The sequence below is a fragment of the Trachurus trachurus genome, assembly GCF_905171665.1.
Source record: "Trachurus trachurus genome assembly, chromosome: 22".
NCBI lineage: Eukaryota > Metazoa > Chordata > Actinopteri > Carangiformes > Carangidae > Trachurus > Trachurus trachurus.
In genome coordinates, this window is record NC_139907.1 from 22,333,520 (window position 1) to 22,351,726 (window position 18,207).

Here is an 18,207-nt window from a genome sequence, read left to right on the forward strand (position 1 = left end):
AACACTGTCTCTCAGCAGACTTTGCAGAGATTAGAAACACTTGAGTGGAGATTGGTTTGGGAGAGAAAAGCCATTTGGGGGCGTCACACGGGAAAGGGATAAAAAGTCGGGAGTATCAATGAACTGACAATAATCTGAGATGTTGATAACAGAAATGTGAACAGAAGCAGTTCTCATCAGCATGTTAAATTCTTGTGAACATGGTATTTTTTTTAACATGAATTTACAATATGTGCTAGTATGTGTCAAAATAAAAACATCTGCTGAGATTCTAGTGCATGGTGCCTAGTGGTGTTTAGCTGACTGCAGATATGTTGTATATATTTTCTATATATTATTCAGCATCTGTGTAGTTGATTCAACTGTAATGACAACATTTCTGTTTACTGCAGTATGGAGATGAGAATGCACGTCCGATCGGCTACTGCCTAGAAAGCAGGATGCCCCTGGGGTATTTGCCAGCATAATTCTCTTCTTAACACAACGACCTTACTCTGCTGCTGTTGTCAGATTTAGTAACAGCCGACGCATGAGAGGAGCTGGTAGGAAAAAGTCTCCTTCAGCTTGTTGGAATGCCAACTGTGTGTATGAGCTTTCAAAGGGCCCTCTTTTATGTCCGTGACGTATGACTGTTTCTGTGTAGACGGCATCTCGCGGAGAGAAACGCTACACCAGCACAACGCTGCTGTCACCCAGAATACAGATGGAGCATCTGCCCTTGTGCACTTTCCCTGAAGTGCGTACTTACATAGATGGCTCTATTTTGCACTGGTGTGTGTGTGTATGTGTGTGTGTTTCTGCATAGTGTACTTTTTTGCAAGTGGGGAGATGTACGGCTGCTGCAGGGGAGTATTCTGGAGTGTGATTATTTTTAGGTTCTGAGTTTCTCCCCCGTCCCCGTCTCCCTGTGTTACCAAATTGAGGCAGTCATCGCTGCAATAAACCCATTTCTGGTTCCTGGCAGGATGCAAGACTCTTAAGACTAAAGAGGTCGGAGATGTGGTTTTGTGCTGCTAGAAATTATTCTGTTTTTTTTTTCTTTCTTTTTTTAAAATTCATTTATTTTTTTGTTGAGGGGGTGTATCGTCCTGTCCCTACAGAGAACATCAGGATAGCATTAATACTGTATGGGAAAGTGGTCCCAGACTACAGTGCTGGCCACTGAGACTCAACATGTTTAACCTTTAATCTCGGTAGTCCCATGATATTTTGCAAAAAGACATTCTTTCTTTGCAACAAACCATTGCAGCATGCTTGCGAAATTGAATCTAGCTGATTTCTTTTTTAGGACTTCCATGCTTTATTTGGCTTCTTCCTCCTTTTCCAATCTGTCTTTGATTGTTCAGGGAAATCTTGTGAAATGCAAATGGGGCCAAACAGAATGTAATTGCTGCTGTGTGATGATTATGAGGGAGAACTAATGATGTCCCAACACCGGGGTCAGGTAGGGTTTAATTAGAGGAGGCACAATCAGTGTCACTCTGCTCTTGCGCTCGGCTTTTTCCCGTTGCCTGCCTGGTCCTGTGCCAGCTTGATCTCCAAGAGAGTTTAAAGAAAATAGGCTGCTGATGTGAAAAGAGAGAGGGGGCAGAAATTAATGCAGCTAAGTTCTTTTGTTCAGACTGGGGCTGTTTTGGAAATGGAGCCCCATAAGAAGCACTGGCCTGTCTGCAGATAAAGGTGGAGGTTAATGAACGGAACAGAATGGAAAAGGTCGCCATTCGTGCTCCTGAAAACATTGGTCCATTGTGAGAAAAGCCTTGTGATGTCTTAAACTAAACACATGCACAGTGGAACATATGCTCAACCGAGCACTTTATTAGCACTGGTTAAAGTCTCCCTGTGCTCTCAGTTGCATCACATAATTTGTACAGTTTTGTCAGATGCACATAAATGCTCCCAATCTCCTCTTATACCACATCAGGTGTTGTACTGGCTCCAGATCTGTAGACTGAAATTCACTGAACTTACTGTCATGTTCATGAAACCCATTTTAGATGTCTTTATGCCATGGTTCATAGTCATGCTGCCACTTGCCATTAGAAGGTATTAAACCTGAACCTCAGTGCACATGGACAGCAACAATACTGGTTTTAAAGGTTGGACATGTTGTGCATTCTGGGAAACTTTTCTGCTCACCACAGTTATAGTCACCTCCGTCAGCAGCACTTAGTCTGGAAAATACTCCAACCAGCCTCTCAAAGTCACAAAGATCACTGTCTCTCTCCACTCTGAAATGACTTGAAGCTCCAGACCTGTCCCGATATTACACATCCTACTGCTGCCACCTGATTGGCTAATTGGATAACTGCATGAAACAAAAAGCCATTACACAATACACAGGTGATCCTAACAAAGTGCTCGGTGAATGCAGGTGCTGCTAACCTTAGTAGCAAAATGAAACATCTCCTCTGCCTTTGACTGTGATGATAAATTATTGTTCTGCAGGAATATGTTGTGCAACTGAGCAGATTACTCAAACAAGGAGACCAGATTGGACAGATGAGTGAGATCAGCCAAGGAGAATAACTGTGGCCAACATTCCTGATTATCCAATCAGCGCTCCAAAAACATCAATTCCATCTCGTCAATAGATAATTAAGAGGGATAATTGGCTGGCTGCGCTCTGGGCAGACAAGCACTGCTGGTAAAGTTCCATCGCTTACCTCAGCATCAGACACACACAGCGGAGACATCTGCACAGTGAAGGTCAACGTCATGTCTGATGTAATAACTTGATTTTAAGAACATAAAGCTGGTAGCCCTATGGGCCTCAGTGATCCAAAATATGTTTTGAAATTGAGCATTTTAAAAAATAATGTGTTTTTATTGTGCAGGAAACACTCTACTCTCCTGCACATCTTTAGCAAGATCATCTTGAGATCTTTTCTTGCCCAGTCAGCTGTTCCACATTAGATCTCCTTCCACGTGGCCTCTGTTGTTTTTAAACCACTTTGAAGGATTATCTTACTTGGCAACTAAAGGCCTATTTTACAAGGCCACCACCTCACCCTTTTCCAGGACCATAGTTTTTTTTATTCTTAACCATCTTGCTCAGAGCTGTTCATCCCTTTTAGATCCATGAGTGTCTGTGAAGTACAGGCCAGCAGATTTAAGCGGACAGGGCCAGAGATTTAAAACATTGACCTGCCCGGTCTCAACAGCTGTGTGCTAATCCATTTCATTGCTCTGACTGTCCTCCCCCTTTTTTCTGCTCTGGTGAATAGCAAGGTCCTTAATGTGTGAGATCAAGAGGAAAATAAGGCTCTCCAAATGGAATCAAATCACACGGAGGGGCTGCAGCAAAAGGCCTCGGCAGCATTAGGGCCAGAATAAGACAGAGCAATTGGACTGTAATTCCTTTTCCAGCTATTAGCCCGTCACAGCTTGCCGTACACTCATTTGCCTGGTTCGCTTCTCGTCCCTCTCCCCCGACCAACCAGTCTTTGATTAATTCATTAATTCACAAACAGAAGCTGAATCACATCTCAGCACTTGGTCGACTCAAATTGGATGCAGGATAACAATCAGTCCCTCCTACCCCGGTCCGATCTGACAAATAAAAAATACAGCATTACTGAGTAAATAGATCTCTGTCCATTCGGCCTGATAATTTGTTGCATTTTCATGTTTTATTTATGCTCAGAGAAGCTGCCTGTTCTCGTATATCACAAGCCCAACGAGGCAAGGCGTGTAGGGGTGTATTGATTTGGGTTGACTGTGCACCCCTCCACGCAGCCCTACTCCTACAGCCTCTGCTGCGCCCTTTGCAGTTTGTATTCGTCTCAAGCTTTTAGCCCTCTAGCCCTTGTGCATTGGCTCTCATTCAATGGTCCCCCTTCTTGGCTCACGCAAGGCCCAATCCCATTCCCATGCATTCAATATTCCCATTATAAGCTCATTAGTCTAGTCATTGTTTTGGGCTCATTAATAGGATATCCATCGCCTTAGACACCTCTGAATTACCATGTCACAGTGTGGCCCCTTTCAGAGCATCAACAGTGGGTGGATTTACAGAGTTGTGCGAGCGTGTGTGTCCGCGTGCGACCGTGCGTCTTGCGCCCGTGTGTGCCATGTCGACCTTGAGTTTGCTGACATGCCAGCCCCTCTAGAAACCTGCTGACACACTTCATGTAGATACACATGCATACACACATACACACACACACCAAAGTCCTCCCTGCTCAGAGCCACTCTCCCGCCCACCCGCTCCCAGAGGCTTGTCCGTCAGCGATGCAGGAGACAGCGGAGCGAGCGGGCAGGGGGGCTGGGGCTGGATCAGGGTTTTTAACATGCGAAGCAGGTCCTCCTGTGCGTACGTATTGATCCTCGGAGGGCTCCCAGGCCCCCTTTTTCCTTTCTTTCCCCGGCAGTGGAGGCCATTCATCACAGAGACCATGACTGGAGAGCTCAAACAGCCGTCTCTGTCAGAAAATGGGCTGCGCCGGGCAGTGCCGTGCCACACCGAGCTGGCCTTTCTCATCAGGAGGGATTGGAGCCATGACACAGTGGCTCATGGCGTGATCTGTTCCTCTCACTCACAAGAGTCATCCATAGTGTGCTGGTCAATGCACAGTCATGCCTCTATAAAGCCAGGCCTCCCTTAACTGCTATATTGGATTGCAATGTTCCACTCTCACCTAACATGTTTTTATCGATTTGTAGGAATAAGAAAAAAAGAGAGGGGGAAAAAAAATCATAAAAGACCAAGCGTGCTGTTATGCTTTTGGTAAAAGTAACTTGTCTTGCTGACAAGAAAACAATCAACTTTTAAATGGCGGTTCCTCTGGAAGGCCATTTTTTTGAATCCGCGCTCAAAGAAGAAATATGAATCTTAATATCCAGGTCATGTTTATCTCTGACATCTTTCCCCTGGCTGGTGATTTATGCGAGTCTCCTGCAGTCTCCCTTCCTTCCTGCATACTGCCACACCTAGGTCCTCCCCCGCACCCTCATGTTTGATTGATAGTGACTTTCGACGCCATGGGGAGATGTACATCCCAGCTGAGCTGGTGAGGCTGGAGCTCCAGCTTCAGCCTAAGTTTGGCCATGACAAGGACGAAGAGGGAGGGGGGAAGGGGGGGGGGGGCAGGATGGAGCGTGGCCTCAGCATCAGAAGTGTTTTAAATAACTTTGACAGAGGAGTTTGAACCATCTCTCTGGGCTTGAGCTAATCTGATGTGAGAGGATGCCACACTGAGGCTGATAGGATACAGAGATAGAGGAGGGGACGAAAGGCAAGGGGAGAGAGAAAGGGTAATAGAGGTGCTCCTGCAGCTGGTGGGAAATCTGCCCTCTTCATCTTTTCATCTCTCCAGCCTCTCTCTTTCTCACTTTGCCCCTTCCTCTCTCACCCAGTTACATCCATTTACCACCAAGCCCCGGCTCTCCACTCCTCGCTCTTCTTTCTCTTTCACACTTTGCGTCACGCTCCCTCTTGCCTCCCTCCATCTCTCTCCCTGTCGTTCCCTTCACTCACCATCTCCCCCGCCTCGCCACTCCGTCCCTCTGTCTTTCACAGACGATTTAGGAAGTCACAGCCTCTCCCTTCCATTTATGAAATTGCTCATGTTATTTCCTGCCCCCACCTCCACCCCCCCAGTGCCCAGTTCTCTCTCATGAGTCTCAGTGGATGCATCCTCTCTCAGCAGATCGTCCCTGCATGGCCCAATCCTCCATCCAAAAAGCACACAGCTCAGTGGCCAATGCTTTAAAAAAACAAAGCACAAATGTAATGGGTAATATTCTCAGACAGCGCAACTTGCCCCTGACATCACAACCCCATCGTAACACTGAGGTGCCCATTCTTAGTCCCCACCCATGGCCTCTTGTTTACCTCATCGCCCTCTGGCCACTGTGAAAAGGCACATGCTGCCCCATTTTTCCTGTGGCTGTGTCTTTTTTTATGGCTTACTGCTCTGAGGCCATCGCTGTTATGAGTGTTGTCTGAGTGCTGGTGTAGTCGGAGAGATTTACAGGGCCTGGAAACATTTTTTTTTCCACATTATGGTGAACTACTGCACCTGTTTCAAGATGTTGGAGGAGAGTGGTAACCACAATATGGAATTATGCATTTAAGAATAACAGAGTACTCAAACATTTTGATCTGAGTAGAGGCCACACTGGGGTTGGGTTACATTTAGCTAAAGATTGAATCAGCATTAATTCATTTTTTTTCTCAAGTGGAACAAGCTGTGCTCAAAACAATGCCATATTATCCCATTATAAAGCTGTATAGACTAGTCTACAAACTGTTGCATATTTAGTGACACAACCAGCAACATAAACAGTTTTGGAGTTTAAAGCGACCAGGAAAATGTATGTATATATTACACTGTGGTTGGTGGTCGGCTACTAAATGTCTGTGAAGTATACAGAGTTTATCAGAGCCTGTTTATCTATGAAAAGCTGACTGCTGCTGATGGAAATGACGCTGATGAGAGAGGTCAGACTAAACCAAAACGTAATGTTGTAAAAACTAATCGATAAGCTGAAATTTGCTGAAACACTGATAATACTGTTTGGGTTTGTCACTCCAGGACACCTAATTCACCTACAGTACTATTGTTTGATTGGTAATATAACAATATTGATCAGAGGAGTTTTTAGTCTTAGTAATTAGATGTAATAATCCTGCAGTAATACAGCAAATACGATAGCCTATAATAGAGGCTGGATTTCTGACCTAAGTTGGGATTTCATGGGTCAAACTGGGTTCAGACAGAAGTGTAGAAATGATGTTTGAGTTTGGGTTGGGTTCAGTCACAGATGCTGTAAACACTCGAGCTTTGACCTTGGTACAGAATAACAACTGGCTGCTTAAGCTCATATTAACCCCATGTTGGGCTGTTAAAAAGCATAATGTCTCAAACAACTCAATGAGCCACTTCTGATCAATGTGCAGCTGCAAATGACAAATTTTTAGATGCTCATTGTGTCAAACAGAATATGTGTCAGGTTCACGTCGCGCTCAGTTCCCGCTGTCTTCAGTCCGATTATCACTCTTTTCCTTGTCCTATTCAGTGGTCCTTTTACTGTGAGTTATCACAAATCCACCGTTGTTATCACAGCTCATGTATTGGCTTGCAAGCGAACAAGATGATACATGCTAGTATGACAGTTCTTGTAATGCTGTACTTTTGATGTTGGCTAATTTCCAGTGTTCGTGCTAGGATGTTCTCTCATTTTCTGCCTCATCTACCCAAATGACAAAACATCCTTGTGTCTTGTGTTATTTGTAAAGTCAAATTATTTTAATCAATGACCTTTAATGAACTGCTATCTTTATCCAAAGTACTTGGATGTATTGAGGTGAGAGTAGTTTGCAAGGAAGTTCACACACTGGAAAGGCCTCCATATGAATAGGAATACAAGGACTTGTGTGAAGCTAACCTGTGACTCTGTGCATGCAAGCATATACAAATGTATTTTTCGAGTTAGAGTGTGATGTAAAGCAGAGCAGACAACAGAGCCAGACAGAAGGAAGCAGGGAATGAGTGTCAAATCGTGAAGCGAGAGGGGGAAAAAAAAATACAGGGGAACTTTGATGGTGCTTGGCTTACTGTGGGTAAGTGAGAGATGGCAGGGTAAGAGAGGCAGAGAGATTGAGTGAAGGATGTGTGTGTGTGAGGTGGCGGGTAGAGTGTGGCCTGTCCTTGTGCCTCCTCCACTCCTCTCCTCTCAGCCTTCTTCTCTCTCCTCTCAGCCTGTTTCTGGCTCATTACCCCCTCCGCCAGCAGACTTCTCCCTGGGCGGCAGCGGGAAGAACTGTCCTCTCTCGCTCTCACCGACAGCCGCAGCCCGAGCTCTGCCCTGCCCTCCTGATATTAATCAACACACACTCTGTCAAGCTCGCACACACGCTCTCCCCAGTGAGCTTCTCTGACGGACAGGCTGGTGGGCAGCCGTCTCTTCTCCTGGCCCTCACTTGCAAATGAGACATCCAACCTCTTAGAGAAGCAGGCGAGGGACAGGATATTAGAAAAGTTTCATTGGGAGGAAACTTTGTTTTCATTATATGCTCCTCTGTGACTGACTGCGGCAGAAGATACTAAATGTTCCTGGGGTGGTGGTGGGTGGTTTTTATATTTCCCTTTATAAGCTGTGAAATTATTGAAAATGTTACACAGAATAAAACTCTTTATTGTACAAATACTGTACATGATGGAGAATTAGGTAACATAAAGATCCATAATTGGTCAACCTGACAACCTCCTATTATTAAAATGAAATACAAGATTAGAGCCTGCCATTGTGGTCGGATTGATTGACAGAGCTTTTTAGTAGTGAGAGAAAAACAAAACAAAACTTTTTTAATGAGTGTTTTCATCAAACCTAAATTTTTGCCGGAGGAACGCTCAAATTGTAGAGTTTTTTAAAGCTCTAAATAAAACAGTTAAATTGTGTGAATATAATTCACATTGATGTGGATAGCATTTTGTCTTTAATGATAGCGATAGGAAAAAATGTTTAGAAACAAACCTATAAAGGTTTTTGCATACTCAAAGTGAGTATGTCAGTATAGAAATAAAGTAATACAGATATATAGTCTTAAAACCTAAGATGAATGCAGTCAGCTGACTTGCTCTGCAAAGTGCTGTAGTGTGTTTATTACGCTGTCGTCTTTTGCCTAAAGATATCCCAGAGCTCCTGCCCCTCCCTGCCTTCCCCTCTTTGCCCTCTCTTAAAACCTGTGCCCGCTGACAGTCTGCCAGGTGTGCCCATACCCAGGAGACATGCCCGGTGTCACGGAGCAAAGCGGGCTCACATTCGCCGCGAGGGGAGACGAGATGCCAGCTCGGCCACAGAATAACTTTAGGGGCGACGGAGAGGATCCCTGATGGTGGTATGTGTGACATTAGCTGGCTGCCTTCCCTCTCCTCTCGGCAAAGCTGGCGGCCCCAACTTTGCCTTCACATGCTGACTGGGTATGTGACCCGGTGTCCAAGTGACACATTCCCTGGCAGGGAGTCAGAATATGAAATGATCGTATTATTCACGTCCTACCTTTGACATTGCCTGTTAGCTGTGCAGAGGGCAGCACAGAGAGAGATGCAATCTGGCTGCACTGCCCACCTGAGGTTGTGTGTCTCAACATCAGGTGAAGAAGAATCCAGGAAATCTAGCTTTGAGGGGGTGCACATGTCTCTCATGTGTGTTGTTACACAGCATCCTTCAAAACAATGAGTACCCACTAAGCCTGTCTCCTGGTTTGACGCTGTGCTAATAGCGTAGCTGCCACTATTGTGGTGCTGTCTCTTGGGTGTTCCTCAAGTCTTCCTTTTCTGATGAGAGCAGCTGGACACTGGGGAGTCTTCGTCTCCTTTTTCAGGCAGACTATGCAATTTAAACCTGCCTCGGGCATGTAGATATTACTCCCCGGCGAGATGGCTGAAAATTAATGGAAATTGTTTTAGAGGAATCATTATTAACATTCTCCTTTGGATGCCCTTTTGTCATCTCAGCACTGTCGCCTCTCCTGTTTTATTCTCACGCTAATTTATGCAGCCATTGACATTCCTGTCGGTGTGTGAATGTGCTGGGAAATGTGAATAATCAGACTAATAATTAGTAATTGCTCCGTCACTTCAGTGGGCATATATTTTGGCATTAGAATAATATCAATCATGCATTTATTATCTTATTTAGCTGTTGTTTTCCCTCCTTGTGTTCATTGTTATTGTTTCTGTATTTTAGCATCCAAGGTGTGATGCTTGAGGATGCTGTCTGTTGAAAACTGTCGGTGCCACTAGTGCACAGGGACAAAGGTATTAGAGTTTTTCTCCTCATGTCTTCCCCCTGGTAAAGGGGACTGTGGTGTAGTATAGCACAGCAGACTCACTCATCTCTGGAACCAGGAAATCACATTCCCTCACACATACGACTCAATTTCACACCCCAAGCTGGATTAAGAGGACTCTTCGCTCCGGGCCTGCGCAGGAAAAAGGGTAAATATCACCCTTGTTCCTGGTGCCGGAAAATCCGCTATTTAAATGGGGAGTAATATAAGTGACATTTTCCAGTTCATTATGCAGCCCCTGACCTTCACGATGTACGACTTGGATACTTCTCTGGCAAAAGGCAAGGCCTAGTTTTCCCTAATGGGAGATGTTTGACCTTGTCAGGAACTAAGAGGAGGTCAGAAGTGATGGAGGCTGTAAGCAGCCCAAGAGAGATGCGACGCAGCACCTACAACAATGACTAAGAACTCTGTAAACACACAACAGCGAAGGTGGCGTCGAGTCAGAGCTGTAGTGACTAAAAACTTGAAAAATCTAACAGTTTCTTGACAGACGTGAGCAAATAATCTATTTGTGTATTTTGGAAAGCGATAACGCCTTTGATACATTATGTAAATTTCTGATCTGCGGGGATAATCTATAGCTGTCGAATGTGTATTACATCATCTGGTCTTCAGATTTGTGTTTATCTCTGTTTGTGGCCAAACTGCTGAAGCTTATCACAGATGGATTCAACTAATCTTCAACTGGCTCTTTGCCTTTATGTCCAACTGTACTTTAAAGACTCCTCAGGATTCCAGATAAATCCATCGCTCTCAGTCACCAAATGTAATAGAAAGTAATCATATCGGGAGTCTTTCACGGATTAGGCTGTTTTGAATGTGACTTATAATCTCTTCCATTTGTGTGAACTACAATGATGTGCACTGGGCGCCTGGCAGAGATAATCTTATTACCCAGTTGGCTTTTGTTTTCTACTGCCTTGCTTTTATTCTTTATTAAAACATTTTGCTGCATTAAACATGCTAATTTGTGGCTGGGTATAATTGGGGTCTTGCTTTAAAAACCTCTCCCCTGTTTGGTAGAAGATTAGGAATTTTCATCGTCAGTATTATGTATAGAGTACAGTGAAAGCCCATGAAATATTCTTGCTTTCCATTATGTTTAAAGCCACTCAAGCTTATTAATGTGAAAGGAAAATGTATTATTATCCACATAACGCCATTGTTAAATGACAAAAAGATGTCAGATGGCAGACATTTTGATTGATGGGATTGTTTGGCTGATTAGTCAGTGCTTCAGGGATCAAATTAATCAAACCAATCAGCTTTCAAACAGACAGAGAAATCCTAGTAATTCCAGTTCAGTATATTTTCAGGATTGTTTCGAAATAACCCAACACTCACTGTTGGAGCTGCAACAGAAAGGCTGTCAAATCTTCTATACTACTACAATCAGAAATGGAACAGCAGCAAACCTAGCTTTGGACACCAGAAGGGAGAATGTGAGGCAGATAAAAACCCAGCAACTCACTCAGGAATCCTCATTGATCACTGGTGGCTTTTCGTGAGCCTCAGATGTGGAGAGATCAGAGCTTCAATCTTACTATGAAATGATATCTCACAATGTGAAATGATTCCCAGATCTACTAAAAAAAAAAAATGTCAAAGAAAGCACAGAGAATATTCAGGTGTCAGTATTTCTGCCTCGTTCACCTAGGGGTCTAATAAGTGATCACACAGAAAACGGGGAATCTCTCCCCCATAATGGTGAGCAACTTTTGATTTTGTGTCAAAACATATTTAAAATTTGAACAGTGCCGTCATTCCTGTGGTGTGCCGCTCTCTCCATGGGGCTTGTCACAGGAGGCGTCACGGCATGCAGCTCCAATACACGAGGCTCCTTTCATTTTTCTGTCTGACATGTTAAGTGTGATGGTACAAAGAGGTTCCATTTTAATTGTTTGGACAGATCACTCAAGGGAGAGCGGCTTTGATTTTGGGTGTTGACAGAATAGGCACAGGCTTGCTGAGTTGCTTCGGTGTCTGTCTTGCCAATTCTGCCACTGCGCCGTATTGATCGTGATAGGCTGTTTACCACAGTCCGCACTTAAGCTAAAGGCCAAGCTCTGTCCAACCTTTCACTGTAGCTATTGTTGAGGGAATTAGTTTAGAGGGGAAAAGCGCTACGATGAAGAGATGTCTTCTGATCCACTCTTTCTGACGTGTATGCAAAAAAATCCATTCGATCAAATCTTGACGGTCAATGGATTTTTATCGGATATTCTTTGCGGGTAATGTGGGGAAAGCTTTGCGGCAAGTATAGTGACAAACAAGCCACTGATCTCCAAGCATGACTCTACTGTATGTGCAATATCTGTATTAAATAAGACGAATGGGCACTTGAGCTGTACCGTGTAGGCACTCTATGAAATACGGGTATACTTCGATGAAGCCTAGTGAGCGGTGAGAAATCACCTGTTGATGGGCCATAATGTAATAGAACATTCCTTTTGAATGGGCGGGAACCATAATGTCACACAGTCCATTAATATTCTCCTGCTGTGCCCACGTCTTGGCTTTCTGCTCTGGGGGAATGATGAAGGTGACGGACGACGGGGCGATGACACAAGAAAACAACTACCTTACCTCCTGTCTCCTCGCCAACTCCCCCCTTCCCCCCACCTCCCGCCTCTCACCCTCCCTCGCTTCCTCTTTATTCACCTCCCCTCAACCCTTCAACACAACAGCCACAAATTACCCACTTTGCTCGCAATATTATCAGGGCTGATCGTTGATGTCCATAATTAGAGTCTTAGTGTCGTCTAGCCTCCATTAGGCTAACAATAGAGCCATGGAACAAGGCCACTTTGGGCAAATAACATGTTGAGAACACTTGACTTTTGTGAAGAGATAGTGAAAAGCATCTGAGGCCATCACTGATCCAAACAGCCTTGAATAGTTGTGTGGCGGCTGGCTCTGTGAAAGCAGGCGGACAGGCAGGCGGTGGAATCTTCTCCATTGCAGAAAACACACTCATACACGGCGGAGACGCATAGGAGGCAATCACAGGCAGAAATGCAGACACACACGTCTTCACGCTCAAATGGTGACAGTGTTTTCCCTCTCTGTGCCCATTTTCCTTTGACAAAGACACAAATACAAATATCATCACACTTCACGCTGCAGCCTAGTGGAGCTTGTATTTCAATCACACAGCGTTAGATAGCTCGCTGCTGAGATTCCTTCCAGGCTACGGGGAGAGAGAGAGCTTTCTGTATACAGAGCCCAGGCCCCGTTTGATCTCCGTCATCACCCCTCTAAGACATCATTGTGTAACACTGTAAAAGCGGACGGCTTCATGGAGCGAAGGAAATATCAAGGAAGTTATTCATAAATATTAGATAATATCAAAACAGCCGGTTGCTCTCAGACTCTGAGCTCCTGGGTCAAGCCATCCTCATCCCTTTGATTTTTGTTCTTCCACTCAGGCTGAGCATGGAGGATTGAGCATGCATTGAAACTGAAGACCCCCCTCCTCCCTTTTAAAGAGCTTGAAAACAGTGGGGAAAAAAACATGTAGAGTCCAATTCTGTTACTAATAAGCCACTAATAAAGCACAAATCTTCTGTTTTGTTTCTTTTCTGATCAACACTTTTCATTATTCATAATTCTCTTGTTTTGATTACCGTCCCTAACGCACAGCGTGCCGAACCTGAGGAAATTAATAGGCAGCATTCTCCAAACTCTTCCTCCTCTCCTCCGGAACTGACACAAATTGGTGAAATATCACTTTGATCATGCCTCCTGAACAACAAACAAAACACAAACCTAATTAGCCTAATTCAAAATCGTTCCAAATGCCTCTGTTTGTTATGAAAGCCTTCCTTCTGAGTGCTGTTGTTAAAGATAAAACTAAGTTGGACAAGCATCGGGGTTTTACCTCTGTGTATTTGCTCATGCGTGTACACTGTATGTGTGTTTTAGGGCCGTTGGTCGACTGAGAACATGAGTCCCCTAATGTGCCAGGTGACCTTTGACCCCACCGTTGACAGTACACTAGTTGGTTTCTCCACGTGTGCCAGAAAGGAAAGCAAAGCTAGCAGACTCCTATGTCTATGTTGCTCATCCCATCTGGGTAGAAATGTCAAGTTGCAGGGGACTGAGAAAGCATCTAATTTATTTGTACCATAGTTATTATTAACCCGGTTAAAAAAATGGTGTAGGATCTCCAACAATACGTACTGTAAATTGGTAAAATGTTGATATGACTTGGTTTATAATTTGCGCATCTTATTGAGTTTTTATTGTAGTCTCAATGATCACACCAGCAGAGTTTCTTACGAAGTCATGAATATGCTAAGTCCACCATGAAATAAGCAAAAAGTACTCATCTGTGGATGTCGGTGCTTTTAATTTGCTGTAAAAGTTGACGCATCGCATCAGCGTCTGTTTGCCAGTAGGGATTTTTTTTTTTTTCCAAGGGCAGCAATGCACCAAAGCTATACAGCATTTGAAGTGTTCACTTACTGCAAGCAGCATGAAGTCTACCTTGCAATGCTAGCGGATTAGCTCACGTTGCCTCGCTAACATATGCAATGACTGCCGGCGAGCTCTTCCCCATTAGGTTGGCACATCAAAGGCGGCGGGAGAAGTTCTTCACAGGCAGTTAAAAGTGGGCTCAGTGTGGATCTTGTAAATACCGTCTTTGAGTCTGTGCCTCTCGGGGGACACTTCACACACTCCTCCAGTCAGTCGATGGGAGGGAGGGGAGCAGTGACTGGGGGGGACAGGGTGGGTATGGGGTAGGAGAAGGGTGGAGGTGGTGGTGGTGGTGGGGATTTCTGAGCCCACTCCCCTGTCACCATCACGATCGGATCTGCGCGGATGAAGAAAATCACTCTCCTCTCCTTTTCCCCCTCCACGTCTGCATCTCGCTCTCATCGTCTTCCTCCCCTTCACACTTCACATGATAGCTGACAGTGAAAGTAGAGCATGGCTGTTTTCCGTTTTTCTTTTGAGTCATGTTTTTCATAACACATAAATAGAGCATGCGGCGTCCTGGGAATTCTGTGATTCTGTGTTTCAGTATACAGGCGGACACAATAGCATCCACTCTTCTCAAGTGTTGTTGAAAACATTTTATCCATCATAGCCGTTTGTAGGGCTCTGGTGAGGCCCTCGAGTCCTCAAGGAGCAGACAGGAATAAGAGATGTGTTTTATTACCAGCCACACCAACACACACACACACACACACACACATAGACAGACACACACATATGCTCCCAAGCCCATCTTTGCCTGGTATTGCAGACTGATCAATGCAAATGCTGTTATTTACCCAAGCCTGAAATGAAAAGACTATGGATCAATTTGATGCACTTCCATAGGGTGTTCTCACAATAGCTGGCTGGCTTTTTGTCTCAGCTACCCCCCCCCCCCCCACCTCCTCTTCTCTCTATTTACTCCTTAGCCATCCACCCTTCATCTTTAACAAGAACCCCCCCCCCCCCCCCCCCACATCAACATCACTAATGCAAAATATGCTACCATGCTGCCTCTCACGTACACAAACCACCATGTATGCATTTTCCTCTCTGCACGCTCTTTTTTCTGTCAAACACACCCACAGTGTGACACCGGGGCTGCATCCGTCTGAGCTGTGTGTGTGTGTGTGTATCTGGGTGTGCATGTGTGTGTTTTGGGCTGACCCACTTTCTGTGCTTGGCCAGGCTTGTGCTGCTGCTGCTGCTGCTGCTGCTGCTGTCTGCTGTGCTGTGCTGTTCTTTGCTGTGCTGCTAGGGGGAGATCCCTGCAGACTCCCCCCAGAACAGACTCCAGCTCTCCTCCTGACAGACACTCACCGTGGCATGTTATCCCCCTGCGGATTGGAGACCTCTGCCTCTCTGTCAGCGCTATGTATGTGTGTACGTGTGTGCATGTTTCAGATACACCTTGATGCAGATGCATGAACGAGTGCTCACAAAAAAATGCACGCCGTGCACAGCCTCTAACAGCATCATTGCCAACATGCACACACACACATTCAAAGCACATACCATCCCAGATCTGTATATTTTTAATTCCATCCACCCTCCTCCGGCTCCTCCTCCTCTCTTCCCCGTGTTTGTCTGGAGTTATTGTTTCAATCTTGCTGCATCAGGGGGCCCCTGAAGGTTATAAATTAAACATAAATGCAAATGCGCTGAGCCATTGCCCTCCTCCACCTCCCTCCTCCCACACACACACACACACACACACACACACACACACACACACACACACACACACACACACACACACCCATCCTCACCATTCAAACAGATCAGTGTGTCTGCGAATTAATAGGAGAACAGTGGGCTTTTTTTAATGAGCGAGAGAGGGAAATTAGAGTTGCAAAGCCACAGCGCGGCACACCCAGAGCTGCAGCCGAGGCAACGGCTTGAAAAGCCGGGCGCCATCATAGAATATGCTAATGCCCGAGGTCCCCTCACTGTCAGCCTTAGTGTTGCTCTAGATGAGATCAGAGCTGAGGCTTTGATCTGGGACGCTGATGGGAGCCAGAATCGTCATGTGCACAAAGTACAGAGAGCAGGAAGGGTGTGGATGAGGCTTGTTCTAATCAGAAAAGGTGCACGTAACCAGTGATGGTGACACTTAACACATAGAAATCCTTGATCATTTAAGGAGATATAGTTTTGCCTCCACTCACACACACACACACCAAGAGCAGCCCCTTTATGTCACCTGTACGTTTTCTCTGTCACACACTCACAGGGGACGTAAATGTGATGTCTTAGGTTGTCTTCCAGATAAATGGCCATCTGGTCGTGGTGATGCTATAGGATGGGCCTGAGCGTATTGAATGCTGAGCACCACGGAGACTTGTAGTTGGAACATAACAGTGTTATAGCTTTTTATTCTCTGCCATATGGGCTCATAAAGACAAACAGCAAGGAAAGGTTTCTGGGGATGTCACTTGCTTTTATTTGCCTCCAACGACTGAGCTTTTATTTTGGAAAAACTGGATCGAGCCTCTTGCAATCGATTGTGTTGTGGGAGAAAAATCACCAATCTATATGATGACCTTTTCTTCTCATTCAGTTCTGTCCTACTTGAACGTGAAGTGTGTCTCTGCTTGTTTTGTTTTTTTTATACATGTTCCTTTTTTTTTTTTTTTTTTTTAAAGCTCCAACTTGTACTGACACTGTATCTCCAGCAGGGGTCTTCCCATTGTCATGGACATGGCTTCATAGTGAATTATCCTCCACTAGTATTAGGCAGTGAACAGTACTTCATTGTTTTGAACATGTTTGACCTAAAGCAACAGTTTGGTGTGGAAAGAAGAAAAAGAAGGAAAAAAAACGAGATTATCACTGTGCCTCTGTACTCATCAACATTACCACAGCCCTCATTTCCTCTGCCATCAGCATCATCTTCCTCACATGTACCCCCACCACCACCAGTCATCATATCATGGCCATCCTCAGCACAACTCTCATCCCCAAATCCTTCTCTTCCCCTCCGCCCGCCTCCCCTCCCCTCCACCCCCTCTTTCATCCGCAGCTCCCTCTGTTGATCAAATGCATCTGATCTCATCAAAGCGGACCCTCTGCTCATTCAAGTCCCAACAGACACCCCGGCTTCTTTACTAAGCACTATTTTACATTCATGTTTGAATACCACTGATGGGAGAGCATATCTTGTAGACTTTGGTTTTGTGTGGTCCTACACTGCAGCCCGGGGTTGATCTTTCTTTTTTTTTTCTCTTTTTTTCCCTCCCTTTTTTCATTTCATTGTCATTATCACTTCAGACAAGTTTGTCTCTGACAAATAAATCCAAGGGAGGAAATTAAAGAGTGTAGCCTTTTAAGACCCTAATGAAGACTGGCTTTAATATTCATATTGCATTCCTATGGAGACTTACAGTGAGTTCATACTGACCTAATTGTTATGAATGGCTTTTTTAAAATCTGCTCTCATAGTGAACTGTTCTAAAGAATATACTATAGTTTATAGTTTGAGATATCTCCTTGGTATCCAGTTTAGTACAGGACTGCTGTGCTTCTTTGTTGTAGGGGAATATTATCCTCATTCAGTCCGAAAAGAAGTGGTTGGTAGTGGATGGCATATAGTGGGTGAACTGTGTGCTTACAGATATTACAACATTATAGCAGCTATAAAGTGTGATTACATTCTTATTCCGATGGCAACATTATTGCGCACAGCTTGTGGTTGCGTGTCCAACTCCTGTCAGAGCTGCAGAGAACTGGCTTGAGCCGAGGGACAGAGATGGTGGGAAGAGGGAAAATCAGATCTGGATAATTGCGTTGAAACTCGCTCGCGCAAAGTTAACATCTTGTGGTGCGTTTATTTGAAGGATCTGTGCGCAGCAGAGGAGCAGCGCCCATGCGTAATTTGGAAATCACTCAAATTCTCCGTTTATTTGTGGTTTTTAAAAGAAATA